This window comes from Terrapene carolina, unplaced genomic scaffold (genome assembly GCF_002925995.2).
Source record: "Terrapene carolina triunguis isolate 2854851 unplaced genomic scaffold, T_m_triunguis-2.0 Scaffold210, whole genome shotgun sequence".
Lineage (NCBI taxonomy): Eukaryota > Metazoa > Chordata > Testudines > Emydidae > Terrapene > Terrapene triunguis.
The window spans coordinates 43982584-44001219 of record NW_020664561.1 but is presented as its reverse complement, the minus strand read 5'-3'; the positions used below and the strand labels follow the sequence as shown (position 1 = coordinate 44001219).

General features: G+C 43.0%; 1 pseudogene; it reads left to right on the top strand.

Annotated features, from left to right (window-relative positions):
* The first annotated feature begins 5655 nt into the window (after window positions 1-5655).
* Window positions 5656-18636, top strand: part of LOC112114246 — a 95858-nt pseudogene continuing 82877 nt past the window's right edge.

The window sequence follows — 18636 nt, the reverse complement described above, 5'->3', positions numbered from 1 at the left end:
CTAATGCAAAGAACAGATGGGAAAAAGCTGTGGACACAGTCTGCTTGGATTTCCAAAAGATGTTTGACACAGTCCAGAGCAGAAGACTGAATACATAAACTAAGCCCAGATTGGCCTTGAGGAAAAAAAGCAAACTATTAAATAAATTAAATGAGAAATATTTACTGGGCCAGGGTGAAGCAGGTTAATGAGCAGATTGCATACAACAGTAATCAGCACGGGGGGCCGATACCTTAAACTCTAAAACAGAGCAAAGGGTCTGCTATCATGGAAATACTGGTGTTTTCCTGGAACTGGCATGCAACCTTTCCCAACAGCATCAGGCCGTGAAAGTCATTGTTGGTGATTTCTTCCCCAGACCCTGCTACATTTTATCACACACCTGAGCAGTAGAAGAAACCCACAGCACGGTTACTCAGTGTAACCTTGGCTTGGGGACAATGTGATAGAGCAATGCTTCTCCATCTTTTTCATTCTGCAGATCACTTCATAAGAGAGAGAGACCCACAGAGGGACTGCCTGGCCTCCCATCATCCCAGTCCTCACTGCTCAATTCCATGGTGAGCCATGGACTCCTGTTTGTTATATATGACTGGAAAAATACCCTCTGCCACAAGTCCCAGTCATCAGTTTACAGTAGTGTTATTGACAGGGGAGTCTGTCAATCCTAATGGTGACAGAGTCATATACCAAGATGCTATGCATAATGTGCAATGATCTTAAAGGGAAGCACTGGCCCAATAAGCATTGGATGAAAGTCCTATGAGACTAAAGTATTAAAAGCTCCTCAATCACTTCCTATAGGAAAGGAAACTACTTCTTTGTGCTCTGGCTAGAGTAGGGCAGGCTGAGGCAGGGCCCATGATCTGATGCTTGGAGGCCTATCGGCACCGGAAATGAAGGAAAAATCTGAGTCAAGCAGTATACTGCATTTCTGATGAACACGCAGGTTGAAGGAAAGACAGGTTGGACAGCCACACTGGAGTAGGCCTCTCGGACCCCCATCTTCCCGAGTGAGAACGTGTGGTCTGCTGAGAGTGCAAGCTGGTGTAAATAAGTAGGGCCTCGGTTCAGGTTTGTGCACATGCATTACTTGGAGTGTGCAGAGCCACCAGCCAGATTTCCCAGACTGCTGGCTTCTCTGTAGAAAATTGGGGAGTGGCTGATAGAGACAAACCAGGAGCGCCCCCTTTAGGCCAGATGCCAGGATTTCCTGCCCTTCTTTGCTTTAACGACCCTGTTGCCTTGCCAGCCATTTTGTACATGCAGTCAGTCAGTCTCATCATTCAATCTCCTCTCAAGGCACAGTAAATAATAAGATGCAAGCCAAGCAGGTTTTGAAGGATATGAAGCCCAGGTGATTTAGCCAGTAGATTGTAAATGCAGTTCCATGTTAGCAAATATAAAATAATAAGTCTGGGAGAAGGAGGCCAAACTAGGGAATGTCTACTTAAAGACAGACTCAACAAGCATTCTGCTCAGGAATAGGCACTGAGGTTTATTTTGCAAATAATAATTGAAGGGATCAGCTCAATTCACAGCAGTAACAAGGCAAACAAACATATTAGGGCCTAATAGAGGAAAGACAAAATACTAAACAAACGAGGCTGTGCAATTGCTACATACAGCACTTGTTAAAATGGGAATACTGTGTACTATCTTGCTTAGTGCTAGAAGCAAATTATTGCCTCAGAGGGAGTTCAGCACAGGGCAACAAAGGTGATACCCAGTCTAATAATACAAGTTGTGAAGAAAAGTTAAGGAAGTTTGTTTTATTTAATTTAAGAAGAGTCCTCAAGGTGACCTGTTCACAGTTTTTAATGGGATGAATAAATATGATCAAGATACCTGGGCCGAGTTGGCATGGGGTTCAGAAAGTGAATAAACAAAACCACCACCCGCGCCGCCCAAAACCCAACCAACCAACAAACGCTAAATGTACAAAGCTGGGGGTAACCAGGTAACTCAGCAGTGCTATTTTACAGAGTAGTAGCATAAGAAATGAACAAGAGAATTGAAGCAAAGTATGTAAATAAATTCAAGAAGCACTTGAACTTCTTTCTAGAGGAGAAGGTGTGGTTAACACGTACCAAAGCAAGGCTAGATGATTTCTAACCCACTCCTGACATTTCTGATGGGCTTTTGCAATCTGGGAAATCTTCAGGACTTATTGACTCTGGTGTAAATCTGGATTTACTCCATCCAGGGGTAACTGACATGGGAATCTGACCTTCAGTTTTAAAGTTGTATAAATGCGATAACGAGCCATAAGCCAATAAAACAACAGTTTCTTTTCAAATGTACACTGTAGTTACCACCAGATGCTCTTACTGAAACTGAGTAGTGTCTTAGGATATATCTACACTACGAAATTAGGTTGATTTTATAGAAGTCGATTTTTAGAAATCAAGTTTATACAGTCGATTGTGTATGTCTCCATTAAGTGCATTAAGTCGGCGGAGTGTGTCCTCACTACCGTGGCTAGCATCGACACACGAAGCTATCCCACAGTTCCCGCAGTCTCCACTGCCCATTGGAATTCTGGGTTAAGCTCCCAATGCCTGATGGGGCAAAAACATCGTCGTGGGTGGTTCTGGGTACATGTCGTCAGTCTCCCCTTCCTCCCTCCCTCCATGAAAGCAACTGCAGACAATCATTTCGTGCCTTTTTTCCTGAGTTACCCATGCAGACGCCATACCACGGCAAGCATGGAGCCCACTCAGCTCACCGCTGCTGTTGCGAGCATTGTAAACAGCTTGCGCATTATACTGCAGTATGTGCAGAACCTGGCTAAGAGACGGCAGCACGAAGACTATTGTGATGAGGACATGGACACAGACATTCCTGAAAGCATGGGATGTGGCAATTGGGACATCATGGCAGCAGTGGGGCTGGTTGATACAGTGGATTGCCGACTCTGGGCCCAGCAAACAAGCACAGACTGGTGGGACCGCATAGTGTTGCAGGTATGGGATGATTCCCAGTGGCTGCGAAACTTTCACATGCATAAGGCCACTTTCCTGGAACTCTGTGAGTTGCTTTCCCCCACCCTGAAGCGCAGGAATACCAAGATGAGAGCTGCCCTGACAGTTGAGAAGTGAGTGGCGATAGCCCTGTGGAAGCTTGCAACACCTGACTGCTACTGGTCAGTTGGGAATCAATTTGGAGTGGGCAAATCTACTGTGGGGACTGCTGTGATTTAAGTAGCCAATGCAATCACTGATGTTCTGCTATCAAGAGTCGTGACTCTGGGAAATGTGCAGGTCATACTGGCTGGCTTTGCTGCAATGGGGTTCCCTAACTGTGGTGGGGCGATAGACGGAACGCATATCCCTATCTTGGCACCGGACCACCTTGCCAACCAGTACGTGTCCTACCGTGGAGGACGAAATAAGGCAGCCCTCCCCAGAAACCTTCTGCAAAGGCTTTCAGAGTACCTCCAGGAGAGCTTCATGGAGATGTCCCTGGAGGATTCCCGCTCCATCCCCAGACACGTTAAGACTTTTCCAGTACGTGTACTGGCCACGAATGCATCCCAAGTCTTCAGGGCAAATCAAACATTAAACACTATTGCTTTTAAACCCTGTACTGTAGTTACAAATGTGCACTCACCAGAGTGCCTTCTCCGCCTTCAGGGTCGGGGATCCCGCCTTGGGAGGGTATTGGCTCCAGGGTGATGAAAAGGTCCTGGCTGCCGGGGAGAACAGATTCACCGCTTGCCTGCTGCGCATTCTCCTCCTCCTCCTCTTCCTCATCCACAAAATCCTCCTCCATGTTGCATGAGACTCCCCCCTTGCAGGTGTCCACGGACAGTGGTGGGGTAGTGGTAGGATCCCCCCCTAGAATGCCATGCAGCTGATCATAGAAGCGGCATGAATGGGGCTCTGACCCAGAGTGACCATTTGCCTCCTTTGTCTTTTGGTAGGCTTGCCTGAGCTCCTTGACTTTCACGCGGCACTGATGTGTGTCCCTGTTGTAGCCTCTGTCCATCATGCCCTGTGCGATTTTGGCATATATATTAGCATTTCTTCTTTTTGATTGGAGTTCTGCCTGCACAGATTCTTCTCCCCATACAGCAATCAGATCCAGTGTCTCCCGTTCGCTCCATGCTGGAGCTCGTTTGCGATTCTGGGGTGACTGCATGGTCACCTGTGCTGCTGAGCTTGCCATGCTGACCAAACAGGAAATGAAATTCAAAAGTTCCCGGGGCTTTTTCTGTGTACCTGGCTAGTGCATCAGATTTGAAACTGCTGTCCAGAGCGGTCACATTGGAGCACTCTAGGATAGCTCCTGGAGGCCAATAACATTGATTTGCATCCACACTATCCCAAATTCGACCCAGTGAGGTCGATTTTAGCACTACTCCCCTCGCCGGGGAGGATTACAGAAGTCGATTTTAAGAGCTCTTTAGGGCGACAGAACGGGGTTGGTTGTGTAGATGCATTCATTATAAAATCGACATAACGTGGCTAAATTTGACCTAACCCTGTAGTGTAGACCAGGGCTTAGTCCTGGAGCAGTAATGCACCACTCAGGCACTCCAGAAGGTGTAAAGCACTACTCAAGGTGAGTAAAAGTATCAAAATCTGACCCACTGGCTTTAGCCAGCGTGCTACTTTTTTGTGCATTTTCTTACTAGCAAGATCTCTCTTTTCACCTTGTTTTCATCGTCTTCCCAGTTTACTAGCTTTTTCTTTTGCTCTGTGTCTGCCTTTCACTTCCTGTGTGGGTGGTGGGGATTTATGCATACACCTAATGAAATGTGACAATATTATAATTTTCTGGTATGCATTTACATCACGCTTAACTCCATAAATTGGCCATCTGTAATGTTTGCTCTGCATGAGTACAAAATTAGTATTACCTCCATCTTTCTTGTATTGTGACTATTATTAGCTAAATCAATGTAAATTATAACATTTTAATACATAAGGGGAGATGCATCAAAGATGGCACCTAATTCATAAAATAAATTGAGACATGCCATACTTTTGATGTACACTGAAGGTCAGAATATAATTTCAGTTGTGCAATATTGAGTCTTGCACAAGTTGTTAGGAATTGTATCAATGGCATATTTCCATTACTAGGTGGAAGTGGTAGAATTGTCAATAATATTGCAGAAAAGCCAGAAGTGTTCAAAAATAGTTGTTTGCTATATTAGGGGAAAAGCTAGATGAAGTAGTCATATGATGATGGTGATGACTGATGATGAAATACTTTGCATTTCAACAGTAAATAAGGAGGATGTGGTCCAAGCTACATGACTGATGCACCTCAAGAGTGGGAATGTGCCCAGTCCATCTTGAAGAACTCCAGTTACAGGTGAATAACCTTCATTTCCTTGTGCATTTCCTATGACACTGCAAATTATCATTTCAAGCTAGTGACCAAGCTAGGAAGTTCTACTTACTAACAATGCTTTTTTGTTTGAGAAAACGAGTTGTTTTGGAAAGCAACTAGGTTGTTTAATTTCTCTCCAAAATAGTTTTCATCGGTGGATAATGCCAGAAATACTTGGGTGCCATTATACTTAGCAAAAAACAAGTTTATATTTACAATTAGAAATATAATAAATAGTTCATAGTTGAAATTACCAAATTAGTAGCAAATATTAGCTAAATGTAGCAAATTTAGCTAACAAGTTTTACTATAATGCCAAAGAAGGTGAAGATAAAAGCAAGGATTGTAAAGTGGTTTGTTGAAGCAAGACAGAAGAGGTATGTCTAGGCAACATTCATAAAAGAATGAAGAAATAACGAGTTGAAAAAGCATAACATTGAAAGATTACACTGAAAATCAATTTGAAAATCAAACCATGATTAAGCTTGTAATCTTATATCCAATTAGCGCATCAAAGCAAAACACTGTGCTTATCAGAATTTGGAAAACATTGCATTTGAACTTTTGGTTGCCAGTCTTACAGTTCATATAACAGACTAATTTCTTTTTCAAATTTCATATGGAATAATTCCAGACAAGACATTAGTGCACACCTGTAATTCTAGTTGATTTCATTAGCAAAGAATGCAGAAGATCAGGCACAATCTGTGGGCATCTGGGAGCACATTCCATAATAGGTTTCACTTTATGTTAAGTTCCATTTTTGCTGAGTTCATATTACTTTTTAATAGAAAAGAGTGTCCGGAATAACCTTAAAAGTACAATGGACATTTATGTGCAAGTCATCTAGCCTTTAAACTTTAAACTTCAGTGATGGCTGAAGTACATTTTTTATTTTATTTTTCGACTTCTCATTTGAAATGTAATCTTAAACACTGTGTTCCTTTTTGATGTCACACTTCATTTTCTTTTAGAGTTTCCTAAGAAATTGGTTTGGTTAGATATTCTCAAAAACATATTCAGAGATCAGTTTTGGAACTGAAACCTACTTTGTTTAATAATCATCACTAATGTCTTAGCTGAATGTCACAATGCTCGGTCAAACCACACTAAGAAAACAGAGGACTAAATTCTATCCTCAGTTATGCCTGTGAGGTCCCACTGAAGTCAGTTTCAATAGGACTAAATTCTACACTCAGTTATGCTGGTGCGGTCCCTCTGAAGTCAATTAAAATATGTTTAAAGGTATCTGGAAAAAAAAGCAAGTAGCCAAAACAGCACAGATGGCTTCAATATGTTTCACATGAAGCTTATGATTCAAGTTAATCCAGAAAAAATATTTTTTTAGATTTTTGAAAAGTACTCCAGAGAGAGACAGTGCTATAGTCTTAAAATCCAACTGGTGAAAAAATCCCTTTGATATTCAAGCTGCCCTCAAAATAAACTAGGCTGAAGTTTGCTGTCACCATTCTGCACTGGTAATAAAGTTTACTTTGTGACTAAAGCAGTACTCAGTTCCCCCACCATGCTGCTCGTTCCTCCTCGTCCTTGTCATCATGGGAAAGACATTCCAAGGACTGTTGTGTTTATTCTAAACTGTATCCCAATCAATTTTGTTATGGTCATTTGGCAAGGAGAGGACAGTTTTGTAGCAGCAGTGTCTAAAAGTTGTATGTTTCAAGTGTCCTGCCAATATCAAGTTTGCCATTCCTCTGGAGAGAAGAGGTTTAGAGCTTCCCCACATCCATGTGACAATGCACTTATAGAGCTTCTAATGAAATTGTTAATTTAGTCCCTTCCTCTTGTTAGGTGCTTCTTAGTTTCTGTGCCATGCCCACGTGATCCCCTCTCCTTCTGCTAAACTCTTTTATATTTACAGATAAACAGAAAGTTTAAAGATAAAGTTCTGCTTATTAGGCCTGGTCTACACTAACCCCCCCACTTCGGACTAAGGTACGCAAATTCAGCTATGTTAATAACGTAGCTGAATTCGAAGTACCTTAGTCCGAACTTACCGCGGTCCAGACGCGGCAGGAAGGCTCCCCCGTCGATGCTGCGTACTCCGCTCGCTGAGCTGGAGTACCAGCGTCGACGGCGAGCACTTCCGGGATCGATCCGGGGCACTTCCGGGATCGATCCGGGATCGATTTATCGCGTCTTAACCAGACGCGATAAATCGAACTCAGAAAACCGATTGCTTACATCCGGACCCGGATGTAAGTGAAGTCGTACCCTTAGAAAGCTTCATGAAAGAACTACAGAGCTCACCAAAGTCCTTTCAAATCCAAGTTATACAACCCACGTCATCTACAAGTTATTAGCAAAATGCTGTCTGTCTAACATCAGCAACATTAATACACATCAACCACAAGGGACCACAAATGTTGACACTTAATTTTGGCTATATTTTCAATGAACTGCAAAACAATGACTTACATGATTTTCTTCTGCATTAAACAAAATATTACAGGTCAGATAAGAGGGGCCAAGATGAGAGGGAAAAATTAAAATGCATAGAACTATCTTATAATTGTTCTATTTGTCAGCACAATAAAATGCGAATGATGTTCTTTAGACATTTTTAAAATAAAAAAAATCAGGATTAATTATGCATTATTCATTATGTATGTAGGCAATGTTAAAAATATTGTACTTGATTCTGATCTCAATTACACAAATGTAAATAAGGAGACATGTGGAGTTAAACCAGTCAAAAAACTGGTGTGAGATCAGAATCAGAACTATTATTGGTAGCTGAAATTTTTGGTGGATAAAATTGAAGCATGGATGCATGTTGAACACTCTAGCTTTTCAGCATACAGAAGGAAAGCTGCTGGAATTTGGCAAATAGTGCAAAAAATAATCTGTGCAGTTTTCATGGTTCCTGAGTGTTATAAGAGAAGCAAGTTTATGTAAGGACTAAAATCATGCATCTATACATTTCTTTCCAACTGCTGGCACTGAATTCAGTGAAACTAGTTTAAAATATCAGAGGGGTAGCCGTGTTAGTCTGAATCTGTAAAAAGCAACAGAGAGTCCCGTGGCACCTTTAAGACTAACAGAAGTATTGGAGCATAAACTTTCGTGGGTGAATGCCCACTTCATCAGACGCAAGTCACTGTTATTTTGCACTGAGTTTAAAATAAATGCACAAAATGAGACGTTAATATTAGAAAAATTAGTGTATGGTGCACTTGTCCAACTCATTTACATATTGTAATTAGTATTAAAATATTGAAATATGATAGATAGTAATTAGCAGACGTAATCATTTCAAAAATGGTAAAACTGCTTACTCACTTGTGAATCTTTGTCATGTACGTTCTTTTCTTAGACCGCATGCTTTTTGGGGCAGGGCCTTCAAATGTATTCGTACAGCGGTGCCCCAATCCTGACTGAGGTCTATGGGTGTTACTGTAATATAAATAAATAATATTATAATTACGAATACCTGAACTTGACTGCTGGGAAGAGTAAGCAGAATGCGAACTTCAAGCTAGATCTAGCAGCAGCTGAATAGGTTGGCACAGTTTTGGAGGTACATTCAGGTTCAGGTTGAGCAGTACAAGGGCTAGATGAAAGATATGATGGGGTTGTGAACAATCAGAGGAAACTGAATGGGAATGGGCAACGCTTGGAGAGAGGCACTTGATCTCAAAGTGGAAAGCAACAGCTATTGTGCCAATGTTCCTGGACACCTTGAAGCTTCAGGAGTCAGTAGTGAAATGGCTGAACAGTTTCATGCAGGTCCTGGACCTAGCTGAGGTATGACATGCTGCAATGAAGATCTTGATCTACAAAACTGTTCAAAAACTCTTCTTCATACAACCTCAAAAAACAATAGAAGTTGACATAAATATGGTTCTCCATCACATCAGCTGACTATGGTGTGTAAGGATTCAAAATTATGATGAAGAAACCTCTTTTTGTGTGTGTGAATTCACAAAATAATTACATAACCTGAGAGGGCTCCCCTCCCCCCACTAGTTACCGTTTTTTGGCCTGTCTACACTTTTCTCCCCTCACACAAAAAACATGAAATTCAGAATGTGAACTTTGGGGGGGGAGGGGGCAAATTTTTAACTGATTAGTGCACAAAAGCTAATTGAACAATTTTCTTGGCACTCATCAGAAAATTCAAGCATAATCTGGAGATTATGTGCTGAAAATTTTGGGCAGGCACACACGTTTTTTTTTTTAAAATATAAAACAAAGAGGTTGAAGTCCTACTTTAAATGCAAATCAGAATGTAACCTTAATTATGATGTTGTAATGGGCACCACCATAATCCACTACATAATTGACTCCTTTACTACTAGCTATATTAGGTTGAATAATTGCATATTGTAATATTTTTGTGTATATTCACACACAATCAGTGAAAAGAATTTGCTTTAAAATAATAGATGAAAGCTCAAAGTCCTCTCCTTCCCGTGATCAGGATTAAAAAGTGGATACAGCAAGGAAAAGGGCAAATTCTGCATGGAGCAACCTATTGTATGGAAATACTCCATCTGAATAAAATCTGCTATTCCATATCTGTTCATTATGAAAGTCACACTGATACTTTTATTAATATCAACTGAAGGACAAACCCTTTATATCATCTATAAAATGGATCATTATTTTCATCAATTTAGCTTGGCATTTCACTGTCATCTATCTCAAATACTTTTATTACTGTTATTTTGAACTGATTTTCAGAGGGTAGATTTAACCCTGCATTTGATTTCAATTTGTTTTGTTTACCCACTAATAGTGAATGATACTGGCTGTCCTATAACTCCACTCTACTTAGGGACTCTCTTGGGACCTGTCATATTTTTTTTTTCATCTGTGTGACACTGTTTTCTCCTCTGTGTCAGAGCTCTTAGTATACTAAGATCTTTGTCCTTGGCCTGGCATGGTGTTTAGGAAATGTTAATCCTTGTAGGAAAGAAGGCTGGTATGACAACAGGTTGCAGTGGTCTTCCCTACACTCTGATCTTAAATATATAGCTATTGTTATTTCTAAACAAAGTGTTCCTTTTATCTAGGTGCAGGTTTCCCTATCATGGTATTCACAGCTTAAACAAAATGCTGCAGCTTGATATCTTACTAATACCAAAATGCCACCTCACTTTAATTATGTATTACATCATCTTCTAAATCATCTTAGATTTGGCTTCCAGTGATTGTTCCCATAGATTTTAACATTTTCATTTACAAACAAGCAGGGCTGGCTCTAGGATTTTTGCCGCCCAAAGCAAAAACAATTTTGGCCGCCCCCCTCCGTTTTTTAATTATCCCACCACCGGCCCCGCCTCAACACCGCCCCTTCCCCAAATCCCCAGCCCTGCCTCCTCCCCCCAGGCTCTCAAGCCTAGGAGGGAGGGAGGGGGAGAAGCGGCACCCGTGCCGCGGCTGCTCGGGATCTCCCCCTCCCTCCCAGGTTTGAGAGCCTGGGAGGGAGGGGAGACCCCGAGCGGCCGCGGCGCGCGAATCAGCTGTTTCGCGCGCCGTGGCGCGCGAGCGGCAGCAGCAGCGGAGGTGAGCTAGGCCGGCCAGGGCACATTTTTAGGGGCGGCATTCTGGCGCCAGCCATGCCACCCCTAAAAATGTGCCGCCCCAAGCACCAACTTGTTTTGCTGGTGCCTAGAGCCGGCCCTGCAAACAAGTCCCATTAGCAGCTGTGCTGTAATGTGCGACTGGTGTTCTATCACCATATGCCACTAAGTGGCCGCTGAGCTCTGAAATGGCTATTTGGCCTGCCCTTAATATATTCTGGAAAGCCTGTGAGCTGTCCTTTCCTGTAAATTATGCTACTTGGCTATGGAACCAGCTCTCTGTCAATAATACCCAGAAAGCTGAGTCTATCGTGGTATTTAGGTCAAAAATACAGAAGGATATGGATATTGCTTATAACTGTTTTGATGGTTGAAGGTGCAAAGTTCCGTGAGGCTTTTGAGAGGGCTTTTGAATTAATTTAATTTCTTGTTGGCAGTCCTGGTTCACTGAGCACCATGGAAGTGTTTGCCATCTGTGTGATCTTCTTTTTAATTTTATTTGTGGTTTTGGACCAGTCCAATAGTACACTGGGAAGGGCTTGCATTTGTGAAGTTGTGGAGCAATGCTAATCTTGTCTATCTGCAATTTTTTGGTAGCAAACATATTTATGCAGGAGGCTTGTATTAACATTCACCTCCTTATTCTAACATTTCTTGACTTTTTTTTCTTTTTAGTGAAAAGTGAGCATAGTGCTGGTGAATGGCGTTGGACTGGCAACTCTGAAACTAAAGCCCTCCAAAAGGTACAGCACACCTTTAAAGTTATCCATAGTCTAAATCTCCCCATCCCTTCCCACCAATGTGGCTCAACTCGGCAGGAAGGACAGCTCTCAGGGAGAGTGTGTATGTAGTTTAGTCTTTCAGCAGAGAAGATCAGTGAGTGGCAATTATGAGGGAGGTTTCCTAAATACAATTGTCTACCATGAACTGGACCTTGCTCACCAACTGAATTTATTTTGGCCAAAGAGCCAACAGATGTTAACAACCATTGATCATTACTTGTCTATTTTATATCTGAACCCATAGGAGTAAAAGAATTGCTATACTGAAGCAGACCCAAGGTCCATCCTGTCCAGTCTCAGGAACATAAGGACGGCCATACTGGGTCAGATCAAAGGTCCATCTAGACCAGTATCCTGTCTTCTGACAGTGGCCAATGCCAGGTGCTCCAGAGGGAATGAAGAGAACAGGTAATCATCAAGTGATCCATCCCCTGTTGCCCATTCCCAGCTTCTGGCAAACAGAGGCTATGGACACCATCCCTGCCCATCCTGGCAATAGCCATAGCCTGTCTCAGGCAGTGGCCTGTATCAGTTGCTTTAGAGGCAGGTGCAAGAACCCCACAATAAGCAGATGTGGGCTCCCATTAGGTCTCATCCTGGCTTCCAATAGTTAGCAACTGGATTAAGTCCTGAAGCATGAGCTTTAATATCCCTGTGAAACGGGAAGACAAGGTGCCAGATCATGCCAAGGAATGCTTGTAGGATGCTGCATGTATTAATCCTACGTATAATATCTGTATCCCCTGGTATAAAGTTCTATTGAGTGTTTGCATTGTAAATCTTTGTAATTGTGTAACTCACCAAACAGGAAAAGGAGCATCAATTAAGGGAAAGTGCTCGTCCTGCACACAAGATGGTCTGCTGAAGGCAAATGAGGCATTGTGTAGCATCAAAGGACAGAGACCTTGTTGATTGCATTTCTCACTTCCTCCAGGAAGGGGAAACATGCACATGAACTCATCAATTGGCTTGTATTCTGGGGTGAATGGGATCAAAATCCCTGACAAAGAGAAACTGGGATCTTTATGCTGTCTGGACTCTGAAGGGCAAAGATTCCTAAACATATACAAGAGATCCCCATGCTGCTTGGCATGAGTCAGCCTTAAAGGACGTATACAGCTGCTTATTATAGAAGCTTATATTACCTTTTAAAATTAAAGACTGTAACTCATTTGTGTGTGTATGTTTCCTGTTTTAACCTTGCAAATAACTCTCTTACTTCTTTTCGTAGTTAATAAATCTTTAGTCAGTTTTATTACAGGATTGGCTGCCTGCGTTGTTTTTGGTTTGAGATCTGAGTACAAATGACCTGGGGTAAGTGACAAGTCCCTTGGGATGTAAAGAAGGATTTTGCTTTTAGATGCTCTGAAAGACTTTGCAACACCTTTAAAAGAAAAACTGAAAAGAAGTTTAAATATCGTAAAAATATCATCTTCTCATTGATATAATTAAGGTGGTGACAGTATCAGGACACTTTGACTTGAATAAAACAACAGTTAGTTTTAAGATTAAGGCTTTAGATAAATAGTAATTAGTAATAGTTTAGAGTTAGAAATCCAAAATGGCAGGCACAATAATCCTGGAAGACACAGGGCTAGGGTATGGAAAATTCCATCAACTAATAGGGAATGATGCAACATTTCTCTCAAGACCTCAAGGAGAGGAGCTAAGGCTAAAGATGATGTCATAGGGAGGAGCTCTACCCAAGATGGCATCAGGGGGAGGAGCTTTGCTATCTAAAAATAGGATGATGTAATGGGGAGGAGCTAGACAGAAATAGCAATTATGATAATCTCTGAAAACTGATTGGCTAATTATCTATGCTAATGAGCAGGCCTTGAGAGAGCAACCAGCATATAAGGCTGACAGCCTGTAGGCTGAAGTGTGGTGGTGGTGGGGGGGGGGTTTATGGATTGCGGAGCTGCATGAATGTTGTAGACACACAAGAGCTGAAGAACAGAAGATTCCAAGAAGTAGCTACCTGCAGAGACAACAGCAGTAGAACCTTCTAGAGGGCAGCAGCTTCTACGGCAGTTACGAAACAGCTAACAGATAACTGCCATAACCCTAAAGGAGACAGCAATAACTATCTTCTCCAGGCACGGACACCCTCATCTTTAACATTGACAGAGCACCCTCAGACGAGACAGAGGGATTCTGGGTGTCAATGTAAGTCTGATTTTTTTTATTTGTCTCTTGTTAAGGAGTGCCTGGGTGTGTTTGTTACTGAAGCCGAATGCCTGTTTTCGAGTGAGATCCACCCCACTAATTCTGCGACGGCTGATCACCACTCACAGGATGTTAGCGTTAAGTAAATATTGGTATTAAATCTGTAACATTGTAATGATCCCTCATATATGTGTAAAGGTCATTATATTATATTATATTATATTATATTATATTTATTATATTACAGGGGTCGGCAACGTTTGGCACGCGGCTCGCCAGGGTAAGCACCCTGGTGGGCCGGGCCAGTTTATTTACCTGCTGACGCGGCAGGTTCGGCCGATTGCGGCTCCCACTGGCTGCGGTTCGCCGTCCCCGGCCAATGGGGGCGGCGGGAAGCAGCGCGGGCAAGGGATGTCCCGGATTATAACATTAAAATTAAGGCCTTTGCGTATGCTGGGTCTCTAGATGCATATTACATTCTAACTGCTATGTGGTCTGTATATATCCTGTGTATTATGTGTCTTTTATTTTGTTGTGATGCTTTATTATATGATTTTTAAATGAAATTCTATTGTGTTTTACTATGCTCTATGTACTTTTCTTTTCTTCCTTTATTAGATATATTGTAACTATTTATTTCTTTTAAACAAATATTATTTTGTTTTAGAAAAACTACTGCTTGTGTGTCCATCCTTGAGCGGAAGGCTGTACCCGTGCACTTTCAAGGGTTAGCAAGATTAGCTTGCTCAGGGGAGCCCTCTGCGGGTCAGAGACAAGCTCCTGGTAACAGCCTGGCAGTTCCTCTAGGGTGGACCACTACCTTATTACCCCTTTGAATAAAGAAAATTGCATAGTCTTAGGTAAACCATTCTTGGAATGCCTGAGGTCCAAATTTTGGGGTAACAGGGACTGGAAGTAACCTGAATATTGTTAAGTATCAGAGGGGTAGCCGTGTTAGTCTGGATCTGAAAAAAGCAACACTTTATACCCACTTTCGTCACCCATGAAAGCTTATGCTCCAATACATCTGTTAGTCTTAAAGGTGCCACAGGACTCTCTGTTGCTTTTTACTGAATATTGTTGTGATTTTTGGTGTAAGTGTCCATCTGTCACATAGTCCAGCTTGCTTGGGTGGCAAGATCGACTGGAATGCCCAATGGGACTGTCTGTGACTCCATGGTAAGACTGTTATAGTGCTTTAGGAGTTCACACTTCTTACTGGCTTGGAAATCTAATTATAGAACATAAACCAGTTTGGGGTTTCTGCCCTGCTCCTTGACAGGCTGCTCTGAGGTTGGCACTCACGGTCACAAGTCACTCCAGACAGCATGACGATCCCTTTCAAAAATGTTGTTATTTATGATAACTGGATGTGACGGGTTGGATCACAGAAACCCCCTTGGGAGCTGCCACCCAATGTACCAAGACTATTTCTGTTCCTGTTTTCCCTGCCAGTTCAGGACTCCAGCACCCTGTCTTGCTGAGCCAGACACTCCCGTCTGCTCCAACACAGACTCAGGGTCTGAATCACTTGCCCCAAAGCTGCAAGTTTACCTGAAAACAGCTCACAGAAGTTTGCTTGTCTTTAGCACTCAGATGCCCACCTCCCAATGGGGTCTAAACCCCAAAAAAATCCGTTTTACCCTGCATAAAGCTTATGCAGGGCAAACTCATAAATTGTTCGCCCTCTATAACATTGATAGAGAGATATGCACAGCTGTTTGCTCCCCCGGGTATTAATACATACTCTGAGTAAATTACTAAATAAAAAGTGATTTTATTAAATACAGAAAGTAGGATTTAAGTGGTTCCAAGTAGTAACAGACAGAACAAAGTAAGTCACCAAGCATAATAAAATAAAATGTGCAAATCTATGCCTAATCACACTGAATACAGATAATCTCACCCTCAGAGATGCTTCAGTAAGTTTTTCTCAGACTTGACACCTTCCAGGCCTGGGCACAATTCTTTCTCCTGATACAGCTCTTGTTCCAGTTTAGGTGATAGCTAGGGGATTCTTCATGATGGCTCCTGTCCCCTTTGTTCTCTTCTACCCCTTTATATATCTTTTGCATAAGGCGGGAACCCTTTGTCCCTCTGAGTTTCCACCCCACCTCACTGGAAAAGCACCAGGTTAAAGATGGATTCCAGTTCAGGTGACATGATCACATGTCACTGCAAGACTTCATTGCCCACTTGCCAGCACACACATATACAGGAAGACTAACAGGTAAACACAGCCATCTGCAGACAATGGTCCTTGTTAATGAGAGTCATCAAGATTCCAAACCATCATTAATAGTCCACACTTTACATAATTACAATAGGCCCTCAGAGTTATGTTTTATATTTCTAGTTTTAGATACAAGAGTGGTACATTTCTACAAATAGGATGATCACACTCAGTAGACCATGAGCTTTGTAATGATACCTTACAAGAGACCTTTTGCAAGAAGCATATCCCAGTTGCATTATATTCACTTATCATCAAATCTTTATAAAACTATCCCAGTTACATTATATTCACTTATTATCATGTTTTTATAAAACCATATAGACTGCACAACGTCACACTGGATATTCTTGATATTCCTGTAAATGTTGTTGAAGGAAGTTGTAAATAACAAAGTTAAAATCTTCACCAATCTCTTGACCCATTTGGTCTCGAGCTCTATTGTTTTTACTGAGTGCCCAGCTTTTTGCCCATGTGCTAGGATTATACTAATAGGCTACTGCTCTCCACTGCCGTCAGATACTCTTAGGGCTCATTGTCCTGCGTAAATAATTAAGACACTAATGATGGACATTGTATATCAAACATTTTTGCTCATGTGACAGACTACATAAGAGTTTTATTAGTATTAGCACGTAAAATATATTACAAAAGATGTCCTTTAGATCTGTTTCTCACTATATACCAAGGAAGAAAAATATATTAATAAGAAGAATGGATGCAGAATTAATGGTTTTCAATTTGGCTTTCATTAAAGTTTGAAATCATTATGAGAATCAAATGGTAGTTTCAAGATTTAACATTAATTTAACATATTAATACATATCAAAGGTACCTTCCCTAGTGTCTAGCCTCTCTTTTTTGGTCCTCTGATTTTCTTTGGTGTCTGCTTGTGAATACGGTTGGACTGATCCATCCTGCAGTCAGTTCCATTGGTGATGGGCATGTCAGATTAAGGACTGCTTTTCCTTCAATAACAGACTTTAATTTTTTTTATGGGACTGTAAGGATTTATTTGAAGTTTTGAAACACTATACAGAATGTAGATGTCTTTAGTTTAGTGCATACTTTTAGCAGACATCCCTTGTTGATAACTTTAGTGGATTTATTTTACCTACACTATTTTGTCAGCATTGCATCCAGTAAAAGCTTAAATTATGTTCCCTTTAAAACCCAACCTTAAGAGGACTTTCATAAAAAGTTAATTACCTTTTTGGGTTGATTGATTTAAACAACCAATAATCTTGCCCCTAAATTTTGATAGTTTTATTAATCTGCAGGAGTTTGTACAAATAGTACTTGGCCATATTTTCCTGCTCCTCATGGATCCACAGGATTATGCTAGGGCAGGGGTGGGCAAATTACAGCCCGCGGGCCGGATCCAGTCCATCAGGGCTTTGGATCCGGCCCATGGCGCCTCTGGCACCATGTCCCTGCGGCCCCCGGGCGGGGGGGCAGAGGGCTCCATGAGTTGCCTCCAGGCACTGCCCCCCGCAGCTCCCATTGGCAAGGAACGGGGAACCATGGCCAATGGGAGCTTCGGGGGAGGTACCTGGAGGCGCGGCAAGGGCAGCGCATGCGGAGCCCTCCGCCCCTGTTCCCCAGGGGCCGCAGCGCTTCCTGGAGCAGTGCCGGGCCAGACACAGGGCAGGCGTGCAGGGAGTCTGCCCTGGCCCCGGTGTGCGCTGCTGCCACTCGAGCTGCTTGAGGTAAGCGGGGCCGGAGCCCGAACCCCTCCTGTACCCCACCCCCCAACTCCCTGACCTAAGCCCCCTGCCTGCACCTCGCACCCTCCTGCACCCCAACTCCCTGCCCTGAGCCCCCTCGTACACCCCACACCCCTGTGCACCCCAACCCCCTGCCCTGAGCCCCCTCCCACAGTCCGCACCCCTCCTGCACCCCAACCCCTGCCCTGAGCTCCCTCGTACACCCTGCACCCCTCCTGCACCCCTGCCCTGAACCTCCTCCTGCACTCCGTACCCCTCTTCTGCCCCAATCCCTTGCCCTGAGCCCCTCCCACACCCCACACTCCCTCCCACACCCCAACCCCCTGCCCCAGCCCTGCATACTATTTCCCCACCCAGATGTGGCCCTCGGCCGAAAAAGTTTGCCCACCCCGTGCTAGGGCCTCAGTTCTGGAATAGTCTCTGGGAGGACCCTTTCAGTGAGCCAGACCCTAGGGGTCTCACTCTTCCTCCAGAGTAAGCCATGCAGCTTCACCACCTCCTTGGGCTGGACCTCTGGTCAAGGACACCAGAATCTTTGTTAAAGTGTGTGAAGGGACAAGGCCAAAGTGGTGGAGGAATCCCCCCCATTACCCTTGGGCCCTGCTGCCTCCCCCCACATTGCCCCGAGCTCCCTTCCATGTCTTCGCACTCCAAGCCACCCTGCTGCTTGCCTTTTGACCACAGCACCCCCCTGACCATGGTGCCCTGTGTTCACCTTATTTCCCAACTCCACTGCCTTCATGGATTGGCATCAGGATACACATGTCAAAATTAAAACTCCCAGGCTCAGAGTGGAGTAAGATCTAAACAAGATCTAAACAATAGAGGAGGAGTGT